Source organism: Callithrix jacchus, chromosome 18 (assembly GCF_049354715.1).
Source record: "Callithrix jacchus isolate 240 chromosome 18, calJac240_pri, whole genome shotgun sequence".
In the NCBI taxonomy this organism is placed as follows: Eukaryota; Metazoa; Chordata; class Mammalia; order Primates; family Cebidae; genus Callithrix; species Callithrix jacchus.
Window position 1 is genome coordinate 49578069 of NC_133519.1, and position 15091 is coordinate 49593159.

The following is a 15091-nucleotide window of genomic DNA, read 5'->3' on the forward strand; positions in this document are numbered from 1 at the left end:
ATCGCTCACAGCAATAGTAATACACACTACAATGAGTAAGATGAATTACTAGTAATAGTAGCCACAGCATCAGCAACTGCCAGCCCGTTTCCACAGAAGGATGCTCAGGCGGCCAAGTGATACTTGCAAACTCTGCAGCTTGTGTTTCAAAAGAGAAAAGCTAAGCTTAGAGAACTCGAATCTTTTAGAGTGGGCAGTAAACATACCTATCTTCTGCTCTGGAGAGAGATACTATGCCTTCGGAGGCTGTTTGCTATACAAATATTCTAGAAAAATTGCACCAAAACCCAAGCAGTCAGTGCCTCGGATGTGAGAAGCCTATCTATGTCCTCACAACCATCCAGAGAGTAGAAAATAACTAGTCTTCTTTCAAGAAACATGGAAAGAATGCTCATTTTGCTGTGTGAATTGTAACTACAGAGGCGCATCTAACCTTGCAGAGAGACATTCCTTGAGGGCAGGAGGTAATAATCCATAGAGAAGAGGTAATAGTCATCTTTTGACAGAGAAGATACTCTCAATAAAAAGATACTGAAGAACGTTATTTTGTATGAGAGGGGATTTTTCTCTTCGGAAGCTCTTCAACCAGCTGCCTACAAATGGTTAAGAGAAATGCCCTGGGAAAGAGGCGTATATTTTCTAAAGTTGGTAATATTTTGTGCTAAACAGATTGCATTTAAAATAAGTGTCACAAGTGAGATGACTCGACTGAAACTTTACGGCTCCCAGATCTACTGTTTGCTGTCTTCCAGCAAGAAGCCATCATTGTGAACCCTAAATTGACCATACACAGTTCTAGCCGTATCACACCAGCGTGGTTCCATATCACAGTTATGCAACACTGCAGATGAGCGAGGTCGCCCACTTGAGAGTCAGCTTCATTTACTGTGCTGCTGTCCTCCTGAGAGCCCTTTGCAGTAGCATAACAAAGCCATAATTCTCTTTGTTTGAATCAGTTTGTGTATAGTGGGGATAATACAAAATTCTAATATCATGCAAATTTTGAAAATAATTAAACACATTTTCCTCTACAAGTGGCACAAGACAGCGGCCTATCAATTTGCTGATCTATCAAGTACACAGATATAATTTATGCATGTACTAAATATACTACACTAAGAGGTTTTAAGAAAAACTATAATCAAAACAATGCATTAAAATTAGTTTTATTTTTTGTAGTTCACATTTTTAGAATTTATGCTGTCATCGAACACTAACAAAAATCTCCACAAAATACGAAAATCTTTTAAGTAAATCGATACGTTGATGCATAACATCTAAGAATGAGGATGAGTACCTGCAGTCTGTTCTTAGATATTTTATTTTGCTGCTTATTTTGCTAGTATTTTCTTCCTGCAGAATTTTTACTCTCGCCTACCTAACCTATTGCTGGAACATAAGAATAATCCAAGTTGACAGATAATGAATGGAAAAAAGACAGTTACTACTCCAGTCTCTACATGTATTCATCCATCCATTCATCTATTTGCTCAGCAATCTAAATGCTCCTTTCAACCATTAAGCAATGTAGGAAATAACTAACTGTTGGGTCGTTTTCTAACTGCGATGGATAGAAAAGTGAATAAGAGGTAGAGACTTATTTCAATGGGCCAAATAACATATTACTTTCACTGATCATGTTACAGGGAAATTATTACAGGAGTTCACTGACAGATGGCCCTGGCAGTATGTGTATCGGATGAAGTGAGGCAGTGGGAAGTCGAAGAGAGAAAGAAAGATTGGGTGTGTGTGCCAGTGTGTTTGTTTGGAACAGGAAGAGCCTCAAATGAAATATGAAGGGAAAGTTAGGCATTAACTGATCCTAAAAAGCCACCAGACAGAGTGATGGAGTATGAAAAGATATGGGGGAAACTCATAACGACCTCTGCTTTCTCTCCCCCATGCCTCTGGAAGCAAAGGTATGGGGGAAAGGAAAGGAGAGATGCCCAGCCAGCTCCACATTTAAGTATATGATTTAGTCTTATCTGTTGGCATTCATTGCTCTCCTTATTACTATGGCTGAATCTGAATGTGGAGATACAGTATCCCTAGATATTCTACCAGTCTCCTCTACAAGCTACACATGACAAATCAAGATTGTAGGTGTCCACACTTTACAGAAACAGAACTTCTCTTTTTGGTTTTGCTTTGTGGCCTGCTGATGTGCCACCACTTAGAGGTATTAATATTCATATACTCCAGAAATGTTTTTTGAATGCTCAGTATGAAACACACGGTGAGTTAGTTTCTAGGAATACAAAAATGCATACGGTAGGTAGGATATCTGCTTTTTGGAAAGTACAGTTGAGTAACAGAGAGAAAATTAAACAAGCCCAGGACACATTTTCTATGAAAAGGAAAGGGCAAGGTTTAAGGAAGAATACACCAAGTTCTTAGGCAGAGAGGCAAGGCTCAGACAAAGCTTTCCAGAAAATATCTAACATTCTGTGGGCTAGGGTAAGGAGCAAGCTTTGAAGGAGTCCGAGCAACAGAGTAACAAAATCAAAATTTTCTGTTAGAAAGATAAGTGTATGTAGTATTGAAATGCCTTGGAAATGAAGACAACTTCTGCTTCCAGATGTTAAATAAAATGTTCATGTGAAATCTTATAAATATGGGAATGTTTACAAAAATATTCTATTTCTTTGACCTTCTTTCTACATATAAGTGATAAGCTCCTTCGGGGCAAGAAACGTTCCTTTCACAAAGCAGTTTGACAGCACCTCACATGCAGTAAACATATTTTAAATACTTCTGTAATGTCTAATCTGGAACCAGAAAGCACAACACACTAAAGCTGGAAGTGTCTGTTTGCTTTCCGTGAACGACATGAAGCTGATCACACGCTCTAAAAGCGCTTACAAACATGGCTGACATGTTTAAGAACACCTCGATTTTGTTATGTTTTCATGTTCCATGCGCCATTACATTAAAAAAAAAATCAAAAGTTGACTAAATGTCTGTAACTAGTTCCTTAAATATATCAAGTAGCCTCTCTCCTGCCTATTTTTCTGGTTCTGTTCTCTAGAAGGGTGGGGTCATGAATAGGGAAACAACTAACAAAACTACTTTTCCTTTTCACAAACTAAACACATGAAACTCTCCAGCTAATCTCCAGATGAGATTCCCAGTGGGAACTGCATATGTGTAATAGAATTAGAATGAAAGTTTCCATGACAGAGAGAGTAACCTACCTGATCATTCCACATCAAAATTCATACCATGAGGGGGAAAATTCACCCCTAAACTTTCATCCAGCTCAAAGTTGAAGTGTGGGAGAAAGTGAAAGAACACCCTGGTGGAAAACCAACTGCTTGCTGCTAATGGGCTCCTCCAGGATCCCCCAAAGAAGAGCAGCTAGCCAGTTAAGCTTATTTGCTGCACACCAGGGCCTTGGGGTCTGGACCCTGTAGCCACAGGGACTTCTTTGCCCAGAGCATGGTTTCAACCCCATACTCCTCTAATCTCAGTGATACTTCACCCTAATACACTCAAGATGAGAGAGGACATATTCTACCTTTAGAATTATGCCATATTATTTAGGATTCGTTTCCAATTAACATTCTTCTCTGAATTTCAATATACGCCCTGGTCTTTGCTATTTATTTAAGTTTATGATCATCAAAAGAAATGCCAGAGAAAAATATATTAGTGGGGAAAGATGAGTGCAAAATTGTCATTATAAAACCCAAGATCTGTGATATAATACAAATCAGTACAGATAATCTTCTGTTGTTGTTGTTTCACACTTAAAACATTACTCCTTGACTGTAGTTTAGAAAATGTTCTAAATTTGACTGTAATTTAGAAATAGTTGCTGGACTCTCAAATAACCTGCAGATAAATAGACTTTATATCTCTACCTTTGTAAAAGTATGGTTTTCTGTTATGCTGTTCTCCCTCTAACGCTTTTCACAGGATCCCGATAACTGATATTTTTCAGAATATATTCTCCATCTAACATTGACAGGAGTGAAATCACAAACCTGTGCCTGACTCACTCTTTTGGATTTACTTTTATAATTAAGTTGCTATGCCTCCTAGTCACCATGACAGCTTTCTGCAATGCCTGAAAACACGCCCCTCCACTCTGCCACTCTTATCCTACTCAGATTCCACCATTTGCATTTAAAATAAATGAATGCTGAATTTTATTCTTATTCAAAGCCTTCTGAAAATGAGTTTTTATACAGGTTGCTGCTGAAGTGTGAATAATTTCCATACTGCATTCATTAGTCACAGAAACAAACAAATATGATTTATAGGAAAAGACTGAACCCGGAGGCTGATTTTCTTCTTTCTGGTGCTATTACTGATTTCAACACAAATGATGGGCAAGAAATTTACTAAAATGGAATTAAATAATTACCATCTTTCAAGAAAAAATTTCATGTGAATTGGGACAGGAAAAATAGATTTAGATGAGAGTAATACCAAAAAAAATGTGATAGAAAAAGAGAAGCATCACTGCCTTGACAGGTAGGAAGGATGAAAAAGGGAAAAGACCAAAAAAGAGAAAGGCACATTATGTAAGTGCTGTGCTAATTGTGCTTATAAAGAATGCAATGTGTTTTATCTTACATTCTTTTGATTCAAGGGTCATTACAGTCTAGTTACATATCACATCCATGTGTACTAAGTATACCTTGACAGTTTCTATATGGTGGTCAATTTGATCCTAAGGTCTTTTATTCTCTAAAAGTACATGAACATGAAAAAAGAGAAAAGGGGCAGAAAAAAGTCACATCATAAAGATTAACCTAGATATCTTCAAGCTCTAGTTAGTTCAATAAATAATAATATTGCAAGTAAATTATTGCAATAGAAAATAAAGTATATAAAGATATATACATTAAATTTTTTTCAGCTAAGCAATTAATTGTGTATAAAAGCTTCAAGAATATTGAGCAAATTTGCAGAAGAGAATAAAACTATATTTTTTTTATAACTTCATCAGATATTGTATTAGTTTGCTAGGGCTGCTGAAACAAACTATCACAAATTGGATGACTTAAACAATAGAAATTTATTGTCTCAGAGTTCTAGAGACCAGAAGTCTGAACTCAAGATATTGACAGTGTTGGCTCTTGGTGCTCTGAAGAAGAGACTCTGTTCCAGGCTACTCCTCCTGACTGGTAAATGGCTGTCTTCACGTACACACGATGTTCTCCCTGTATGCACACCTGTGTCCAAATTCCCTCCTTTCATAACAACCTAAGTCCTATTGCATTAGGGGCCTCCCACTTTTATGACTTTCTTAACTAGTTACATCTGCAACAATGTTATTTCCAAATGACTTCACATCCTCAAGTACTGAAGGTGAGGACTTCAACTTACTAATTTGGAAGGGTACAGAATTTAACTCATAAAATGAGTAAAAATCTATTTTAATAGGAAAACTATGTGAATGCATAAACAATATTGATAAATTATTTTCATTTCAATGTTACCTGAATAAATTCCTATCTTTTATAATTCCCATAATACTAAAGAAACTCCTTCCAAATTTCAACTATATTAAAATTAGGTAAATTTAAATTAACATCACTAACTTATCATTATTTTTAAAAAAAGTTAGTTTGCTGTTTTCAGATTACAATTCAGAATGTGAATGTGCTTTTGGCAGCTAAAGTATTACTTCTTTTGATTCTAATATGTCCCATAGATGATTTCTATTTTTCCACTAGCTTTCTCTATTTGAACTATGGCTGAATGTTTTATAAAGAGACCACTATATCAATTTGAGTCTAATCAGGAGAGAGAAACTGAATGATTTCGATAGATAACATTTAATATAAAGAATTACTGTGGCTCATTTTATGACAAAGAAATCACTGTAGTACCATACATATAGAACTTGCCAGAAACAAGTTCTCCTACTCATGGAGAGACGTTTGACCAGAGACACTCGCTACAGGCCTACCTAAGGTAGGACCAAGGCAATGTTAGCTGCCATGTACTAAATGATCCAGGCACTGAGACGGATGTACACCTTTTATTTGCAAAGCTTTAGAGCCAGCGACCAAAGGAAAAATATCTAAAGGGCTCAGATTCATTTTCACAAATAAGATAAAAAGGGTGAATTTTGAGCTTAGAGGCAATAAATGAATAAACACACCCACTGAATCATTACCACCACCACTGCACGTGTGTATCATTTATATATCAAGGACACTCTATTATTGCCTTATTTGTCAAAGAAAATAAAGTACTACTGGTTCACAATTACTGATCTTCATTCTCCGCCTCAAAATGATTTGAAATCCAAATGATTTTCATTAAAGCAATATCCTTATACAGTCGAACAAGAGCATATTTATAATCATTATTTCCCATTTACTTGAATAACCACATATATTATCATAGAAATTTGATATGATTCAAGTTTATTCCTACTGATTTCAGTGGTCTGCCCCACCCTCTTTGGGGAAATTATATACTCTTCAGTTTACCTTTCTCAAATGTAAAGTTATGGAAAATATTTGGCCTCAAGGGTTTCAGACGAGGAATTACAGACATTGTGCTTGGAACTACTTTGACTTTAAGTACAAAACCATATATGGGAAGGTGAAATCAGCAAGATGGCAGAATAGGAAACCCTGAGCCTTGTTACCCCATAGAAACAAGACTTAACGATATACAGTCTGAAAAGCCTTTCTAACAACTTTAGAAACCCATTAGGAAGTTGTAATATCCAAGGCAAGCTCAAACCCAAAGCTAATCCCATTGAAGTAGGTAAGAAAATACACTTAATTTTAACTGCATCAGCCTGTCCCCAAAGCCAGCACAGTTTATGATTGAGAGGAATCCCAATCTTCACTCTATGGAGAGAAAGAGAAGATGGAAAGTATAACCAACATCCTTGCTTTTCAGAAAACTGCCCAAGAGAGCGGTTTGTGTCTTGCCTAACTCAATGGGAAACACACACAATTTGGAAGCCCACAGACCACTGACAACAAAAGAGAGCCTAGTGGCTCGGGCTACTCATCACTAGCCATGACTATGTAGTATGTATACTATACCATGAGTATACTACACACTCATCACTAGCCATGACTATGTAGTATGTATACTATACCATGAGTATACTACACACTCATCACTAGCCATGACTATGTAGTATGTATACTATACCATGAGTATACTACACACTCATCACTAGCCATGACTATGTAGTATGTATACTATACCATGAGTATACTACACACTCATCACTAGCCATGACTATGTAGTATGTATACTATACCATGAGTATACTACACACTCATCACTAGCCATGACTATGTAGTATGTATACTACACCATGAGTATACTACACACTCATCACTAGCCATGACTATGTAGTATGTATACTACACCATGAGTATACCACACACTCATCACTAGCCATGACTATGTAGTACGTATACTATACCATGAGTATACTACACACTCATCACTAGCCATGACTATGTAGTACGTATACTATACCATGAGTATACTACACACTCATCACTAGCCATGACTATGTAGTACGTATACTATACCATGAGTATACTACACACTCATCACTAGCCATGACTATGTAGTATGTATACTATACCATGAGTATACTACACACTCATCACTAGCCATGACTATGTAGTACGTATACTATACCATGAGTATACTACACACTCATCACTAGCCATGACTATGTAGTACGTATACTATACCATGAGTATACTACACACTCATCACTAGCCATGACTATGTAGTACGTATACTATACCATGAGTATACTACACACTCATCACTAGCCATGACTATGTAGTACGTATACTATACCATGAGTATACTACACACTCATCACTAGCCATGACTATGTAGTATGTATACTATACCATGAGTATACTACACACTCATCACTAGCCATGACTATGTAGTACGTATACTATACCATGAGTATACTACACACTCATCACTAGCCATGACTATGTAGTATGTATACTATACCATGAGTATACTACACACTCATCACTAGCCATGACTATGTAGTATGTATACTATACCATGAGTATACTACACACTCATCACTAGTCATGAGTATGTAGTATGTATACTATACCATGAGTATACTACACACTCATCACTAGCCATGACTATGTAGTATGTATACTATACCATGAGTATACTACACACTCGTCACTAGCCATGACTATGTAGTACGTATACTATACCATGAGTATACTACACACTCGTCACTAGCCATGACTATGTAGTACGTATACTATACCATGAGTATACTACACACTCGTCACTAGCCATGACTATGTAGTACGTATACTATACCATGAATATACTACATACTCATCACTAGCCATGAGTATGTAGTATGTATACTATACCATGAGTATACTACACACTCATCACTAGCCATGACTATGTAGTATGTATACTATACCATGAGTATACTACATACTCGTGGCTGTACTATAGAACTTGTAATTCTGTGAACAGAAGCCAATAGAGTCCGCTGTGATTGGGAGAAAGGGCCCAGCTCATGGTTTGTTTCTTAGGAGGGATGGAGAAAAGTGCATGTGTCCAATATTCTGGCTCTTCACAGGGCTTCCCAAAACACGCTTTTCTGTCTCACTTGACTGAAAATACTCATGAATGAGGAAAACCCATTCTTTTTTGAAAAGATTAATAAAATCAGAAAACCCTTATCCAGCCGAAGAAAAAAAGATAAAATCTCAAACAAAAACAGAAAGACGAGACATTAGAACTGGTGTCACAGAAATAGAGAGGTCCACAAGAGACTACTATGATTACACTAATAACAATTTTATGCTCACAAATTGGATAACTTAGAAGAAATGGGTAAATTTCTAGAAATGTACAAACTGCCAAAAGTGAATCATGAAAAAAATAAAAAGTCTGGAAAGACCTATAATTAATAATGAGATTGAATCAGTAATCAAAAACCTCTCAAAGAAGAAAATCCCAAGATCAAGGGATTCACTGAAGAATTCCTCCAAACTTTTAAAGGCAAATTAACACCAATTCTTTTCAATCTCTTCCAAAAATGTGAAGATAATTAGACACTTCTGAACTCATTTTACGAGGCCAGCCATACCCTAGTACCCAAACCGGAAAAGGATGTTACAAGAAAATTACACACCAAAATCCCTGATGAATAGTCACGCAAAAAATCCTCCATAAAATACTAATAAACCAAATGTAACAGTACAATAGCAGAATTATATGTCATAATCAAGTGGATATTATTCCTGGAATGCAAGGATGATTCAATATATGAAACTCCATCAATGTAATACAACACTTTAACAGAATGAATGTAAAAATTACGTCTCATCTCAATTGATGAAGAAAAAGCATTTGACAAAATTCAACACCCTTTTATAATTAAAAGAAAAAGAAAACTAATGAAACAATAAACAGAAGGAAACTACCCCAACCTAGTAAAGCTGCGTATTGAAAGCCAACAGTCTAACATCATGCTCATGGTGAAAACTGAAAGCTTTTCCTCTAAGATCAGCAACAAGGCAAGTATGCCTACTTTCATCGCTTCTATTCTTCAAGTGTTAGAAGTCCTAATCAGAAAAATTAGGGAAGTCAAAGTCATCTAAATTAGAAAAAAAGGAAGCAAAATTATCTGTTTGCAGATGATATAATACATATATATTTTTTTAATTCTACCCCCAAAGAGAAAATTGTTAAAGAATTCAATAAAGTTGCCAGATATAAAATCAATACACAAAAATTAGTGTGTTTTTATACACTGACAATAATCCAAAATGAAAACAAATAATTGCATTTATAATAACATCAAAAATAATAAAATACTTAGTAGTAAGCTTAACCAAGGAAGTAAAAGACTTGTACCCAGTAAACTAAAAAACACTCCTAGAAAATTAAAGACACAAATATATGGAAAGCAATTTCTGTTCATGGATTAGAAGACTTGACATTTTTTAAAAAATGTATACTACCCCAAACAATCTATAGGTTCAATGAAATCTCTATCCAAATCCCAATGGCATTATTTTGCAGAAATAAAAAACAAATCATTAAATCCATATGGAATCCCAAAGGACCTGAATAACCACAACAATCTTGAGAAACAAAAGAAAAGCTTGAAGCCTCACACTTCCTGATTTTAAAACACATTATACAACTACAGTAATCAAAACAATATGCTACTGGTATAAAGACAGGTAATATAAACCAATGAAACCAAATAGGGATCCCAGAAATAAACCCTGATGCAGATGGTGAAATGATCTCCAAACAAGATAAAAAGGCTACACAAAAGCTATGGTCAGAGGGAAAAAAGCCTCTTTAACAAATCGTGTAGAGAAAACCAGATATCCACATGCAAAGGCATGAAGTTGAACCCTAACCTTACACCATATGTGAACTCAAAATAGATTAAAGACCTAAACACAAACCTGAAATTATAAAATTCCAAAAAGAACTCATAATAGAGAAAAACTTCATGACTTTTTATTTGGCAATTATTTCTTGGATATGGCCAAAAAAAGCAAAAATAAACAAGTGGAACTATATCAATAAACCTGCTCAGCAAAGAGAAACAGCCAAGTGAAAACGCACCTCTAAAAATGGAAGAAAATATGTGTACACCATATATCTAATAAGGAGTTAATATCTAGAATATATGAATAATTCCTATAACTCAACAGCAACCAAAAAAATCTAATCTAAAAATGGACAGAGAACAAAAAAAGACATTTCTCCAAAAATAAAAATACAAATGGCAAACAAGCGAATGAAAAGATGTTCAACCTTACATTAAAGAAGTGCAAGTCACAACAAAATGAGACACCACCTCACAACCGTTAGGGCACTCTCAAACAAATCAAAACTTTTAAGATAAAATAGTAAGTGCTGTTGAGGACATGGAGAAATTGAAAACTGTGTACTTTTGCTGGGAATATAAAATGGTGTAGTCTCTATGAAAATTTCTCAAAAACTTAAAAATAACATTACCATATGATCCAGTAAATTCACTCTTAGGCATATATTTAAAACAATTGAAAAAAGGGATCTAAAACAGGTATTTACATATTCCTCACGTTCATTGCATTATAGCAGTAATATTTCTAAAAACCCAGAAGTAAAAGTAACCTAAATCCCCATCAACAAAGGAATAAAGAAAAAATATATATATAATGGAATGTTATTCAAGTTTTAAAAAGAAGAAATCCTGATAGGAAGTGAGGTAGCCAGTGACAGTCACATAAGGAAAAATACAGTCATGCATTATGCACCAATGGAAATACGTTCTGATAAATGTGTCATTAGATGATTTAATCTTTGTGCAAACAATATGAATGTACTTACACACACTTATTGTAGGTGGTTGAAATGGTTTGGCTGTGTCCCCACCCAAATCTCAACATGTTGTGAGAGGTACCAGGTGGGAGGTAATTGAATCCTGTGGGTGGGTCTTTCCCATGCTGTTCTCATGATAGTGAATACGTCTCACAAGATACGATGCGTTTTTAAAGAAAAGATTTCCTTTCACAAATTCTCCTCTCCTTCTTCTGCTATGTGTGATGTACCCTTCACCTCCCATCATGCTTGTGAAGCCTCCCAAGCCACATGGAACTGTGAGTCGATTAAACCTCTTTCATTTTAAAATTGCCCAGTCTCAGGTATGAGTTTATCGGCAGTGTGAAAACACGCTGATACAGTGGTATAGCCTAGTGCACGAGTATGCAAAATGACATAGCATATTGCTCCTAGGCTACAAACCTGTATAAGAAGTTACTGTACTGAACACTGCAGGCAAATGTAACACAGTGGTAAGTGTTTGTGTGTCTAAACACAGAAAAGTAGAGTGAAAATGCAATAGGAAAGGTTTAAAACAGTACACCTGTGTAGGGCACTTACCACGAAAGAAGCTTGCAGGACTGGAGGCTTCTCTGCCTGAGTCAGTGAGTGAGTGGCGAGTGAATGTGAAGGCCTAGGATATTATTGTATGCTCTGTAGACTTTACAAGCACTGTACACTTAAGTTACGCTCAATTTAAAATTTCTTCTTCCTTCAGTAAGAACAGATTACTGTAGCTTTTTGACTTTATAAACTTTTAAAAAACTTTTTGATGCCTTTGTAATAAGTTACAATAAAACACAAATACATTGTACAACTGTACAAAAACACTGTCTATGTATCTTTATTCTATAAGCTTTTTTTATTTTTGAATTTATTTAAACTTTTTTTAAAAAACTAAGACACAAACACATACTTTAACCTAGGCCTATAAGGGTCAAGACCATCAATATCCTTGTCTTCCACCTCCACATCTTGTCCTACTGAAAGGTCTTCTGGGGCAGTAACATGCATGGAGGTGTCCCCCCATAATAACAATACCTTCTCCTGGAATACCTCCTTAAGGACCTGTCTGCAGCTGTTTTACAGTTAACTTTTTTTATGTATGTAGAAGGACTACACTCTAAAATAGCATTAAATATATATTATAGTAAATATGTGCCAGTAACATAGTCATTTATTAACATTATCTAGTACATAATTGTATGTGCTATATGGCAACACAGTAGGTTCGTTTACACCAGCATCACTGCAAACATAAGTAAGCATTGTACTGTAAAATTATGAAGGCTATGACATCACCAGGCATTCATTTTTAGCTCCATTATAATCTTAAGCATACGCAGCATGGCACTGCTTAAAACATAGTTATGTGGCATATGACTGTACTGTATGATTCTACTTATATGAGGTATCAAAAACAAACTCTTAGAAAGTAGAACAGTGTTTACCAGGAAGGTGCTGGCAGGAAACTGGTAAAGGGGATGTTTTAATCGGCCTTCTCCAGAAAGACAGAACGATGAGGGTACATGTAGAGAGAGGTATATGAAAAGGTATTAGAGGAATTGGCTCACCCAATTGTGGAAACTGCGAAGTCCCACGAGGAGCTGTCTGCAAGCCGGAGAAACAGGGAAGCCAGTAGTGTGGCTCATTCCAAGTCTGAAGGCCTCAGAACTAGGGGATCCAATGATTTAACTCTTAGTCCGAGGCCAAAGTCCCAAGGGCCTGAGTGGGCCACCGCTGTGAGTCCCAGAGTCTGAAGAACAGAGAGTTAGGAGTTCTGAAATCCAAGAGGAGGAGAGGGCGTTCTGCCTCGGAAAAAAAGGGCGAGAATTTGCCGTTTCTCCACATTTTTGTCCCATCCTGGCCCCCAGACACGTGCCTGCCTACACTGAGGTCAGATTTTCCTCATTGTCAATCTCCTCCAGAAACACCCTCATACACACACCTGGGGCAGCCCATCACACTCACCAAAGCCAAATCACCTGGGCCTGCCTTTCAGCAGAAAAGAGATGGGCTTAGTGCCTACCGAAGCATTAATAACAGTTAATGTGTTGCCAACTCTCTGGGTGTCCCTTAATCCAGCAGAACTGATGCCTAAAATCAACCATCACTGGGGAGTTTTCAATAAATATAGACTTTCAGTTTCTCAGGATGAAAAAGTCCGGGAGATCTCTTGCACAACAAAATGCATATAGTTAAACTGTATGTGTCCTTAAAAATTTATGTTGTCATTGTCCAAAATGAAAAACATAATAACAATAAAACAGATATGGGCTCGAGAAGGCCTAACTGTACTCAGCGACAACATAATCGTCCAGATAATTCAGAATGTGCTTACATGTTTTAAAGGAAATATTGTAAAAAATTTAATTAAAATTTTCTCACGAAGAGCCAGAGTCTCTTCCCGGTTATTTCCAAAACGCAGAGAGTGGAAGGGAAGAGGTGTGGAGGAGGTGGATGGGGAGCTTCATACGTCAATTTGAGAAACCATTGTATACAAACCACATGCACGAAAGAGTAAGATTTATCTTTTGATTTTTTTTTTTCTCTTGAAAGAGTAAGATTTAGACATTGCTTAACTGTTCTTTTAAATGCCAACTCACCAGGAGGAAGCAAAATACGGTTGCCACCTTCCATAGGTAACTTTCACCCTGACCTTAACCTGAATGTCTGCAAATTCTTGTGTATTCTTGATAGAGAGTAAAATCCTTTATTTTTAAATGATAACCTTGTTGTAAAAGGGAGTTACAATGAATAAAACCACTTCTAACAGCTAAAAAATTGGCTGTTCTCAGATTAAATATTCACCATTATCTAAAAATTCCTGCACATTCAACAATTTGGTAACGGTGTCTGTTTTGTATCTTCTTGCATTGCTACACATTTTTGAAATATACTTAATGCCAATATACTTCATAACTTCCATAAATTTTTAATTGAAACTAAAAGAATAAAATAACATACTCATTATTGACAGAAACATTCTTCCATATAGTTGTCATAAATTCAGAACTCTATTTTATCACCAAACCTGGTGCAGAGCAGACATTGTTCATTTTCTTTACATATATTTTACGAAGTCCATGCCTGCATTCTTTGCTGTACCTGCTACCGTAAAACGTATAATATTCACTGTAACCCCTTGTGCTGAGGAGACATGATTGATCAATCCAACAACAACACAAGATTCATTCAAGTCATGTCAGACCTTCATTAAATATTAGGATGTAACATACCCCATGACTGTGATTCAATAATTTAATTAAAATGCTTATAAAATAAAATAGTGGTCACAAAATTGGAAATAAAAAAAATTACAGGAAAGATATAACAGCCATCTAAAAGATGAACATCTTGATTGCACATTTGGCAGGTAAATGAAGACAATAATGTCCCCCAATTCCTGCCCAGGTGCCGTCATTATTGACACATTGATATTTGCAAAATTACTCAAATAAAATGTTATAAACTATTGTGAGTATGTATTGTTAAGCATTCACGTAGTTGATCCTAAGCCATTAGATTTTTTGTTCTTTGATAATGTACCTGGCTAAAATTGTATACATTGCTAACTAAGGTACAGATTTGCTACTTGCAAATCAACGTTTGCCCCACAGTTTGATATGGATTAATATTGTTAACCAATTTTATGAGAAAGTTTTAAATGATAAAGTTGTGAAATGATTTTATGATTCAGTTAATAATGAAAAAATTGCAGAGCTGACAGACATATAAATTATAAAGTCTGTTA

At 35.9% G+C, this 15091-nt stretch overlaps 1 long non-coding RNA gene across 1 annotated transcript in view; it reads right to left on the reverse strand.

Annotated features, from left to right (window-relative positions):
* Positions 1-14276, reverse strand: part of LOC144580105 (uncharacterized) — a 162410-nt gene extending 148134 nt beyond the window's left edge. The window contains exon 1 of the long non-coding RNA XR_013529036.1: positions 12912-14276. This is a non-coding gene — a long non-coding RNA (uncharacterized LOC144580105). The remainder of the gene's footprint in view (positions 1-12911) is intronic.
* Positions 14277-15091: the final 815 nt, after the last annotated feature.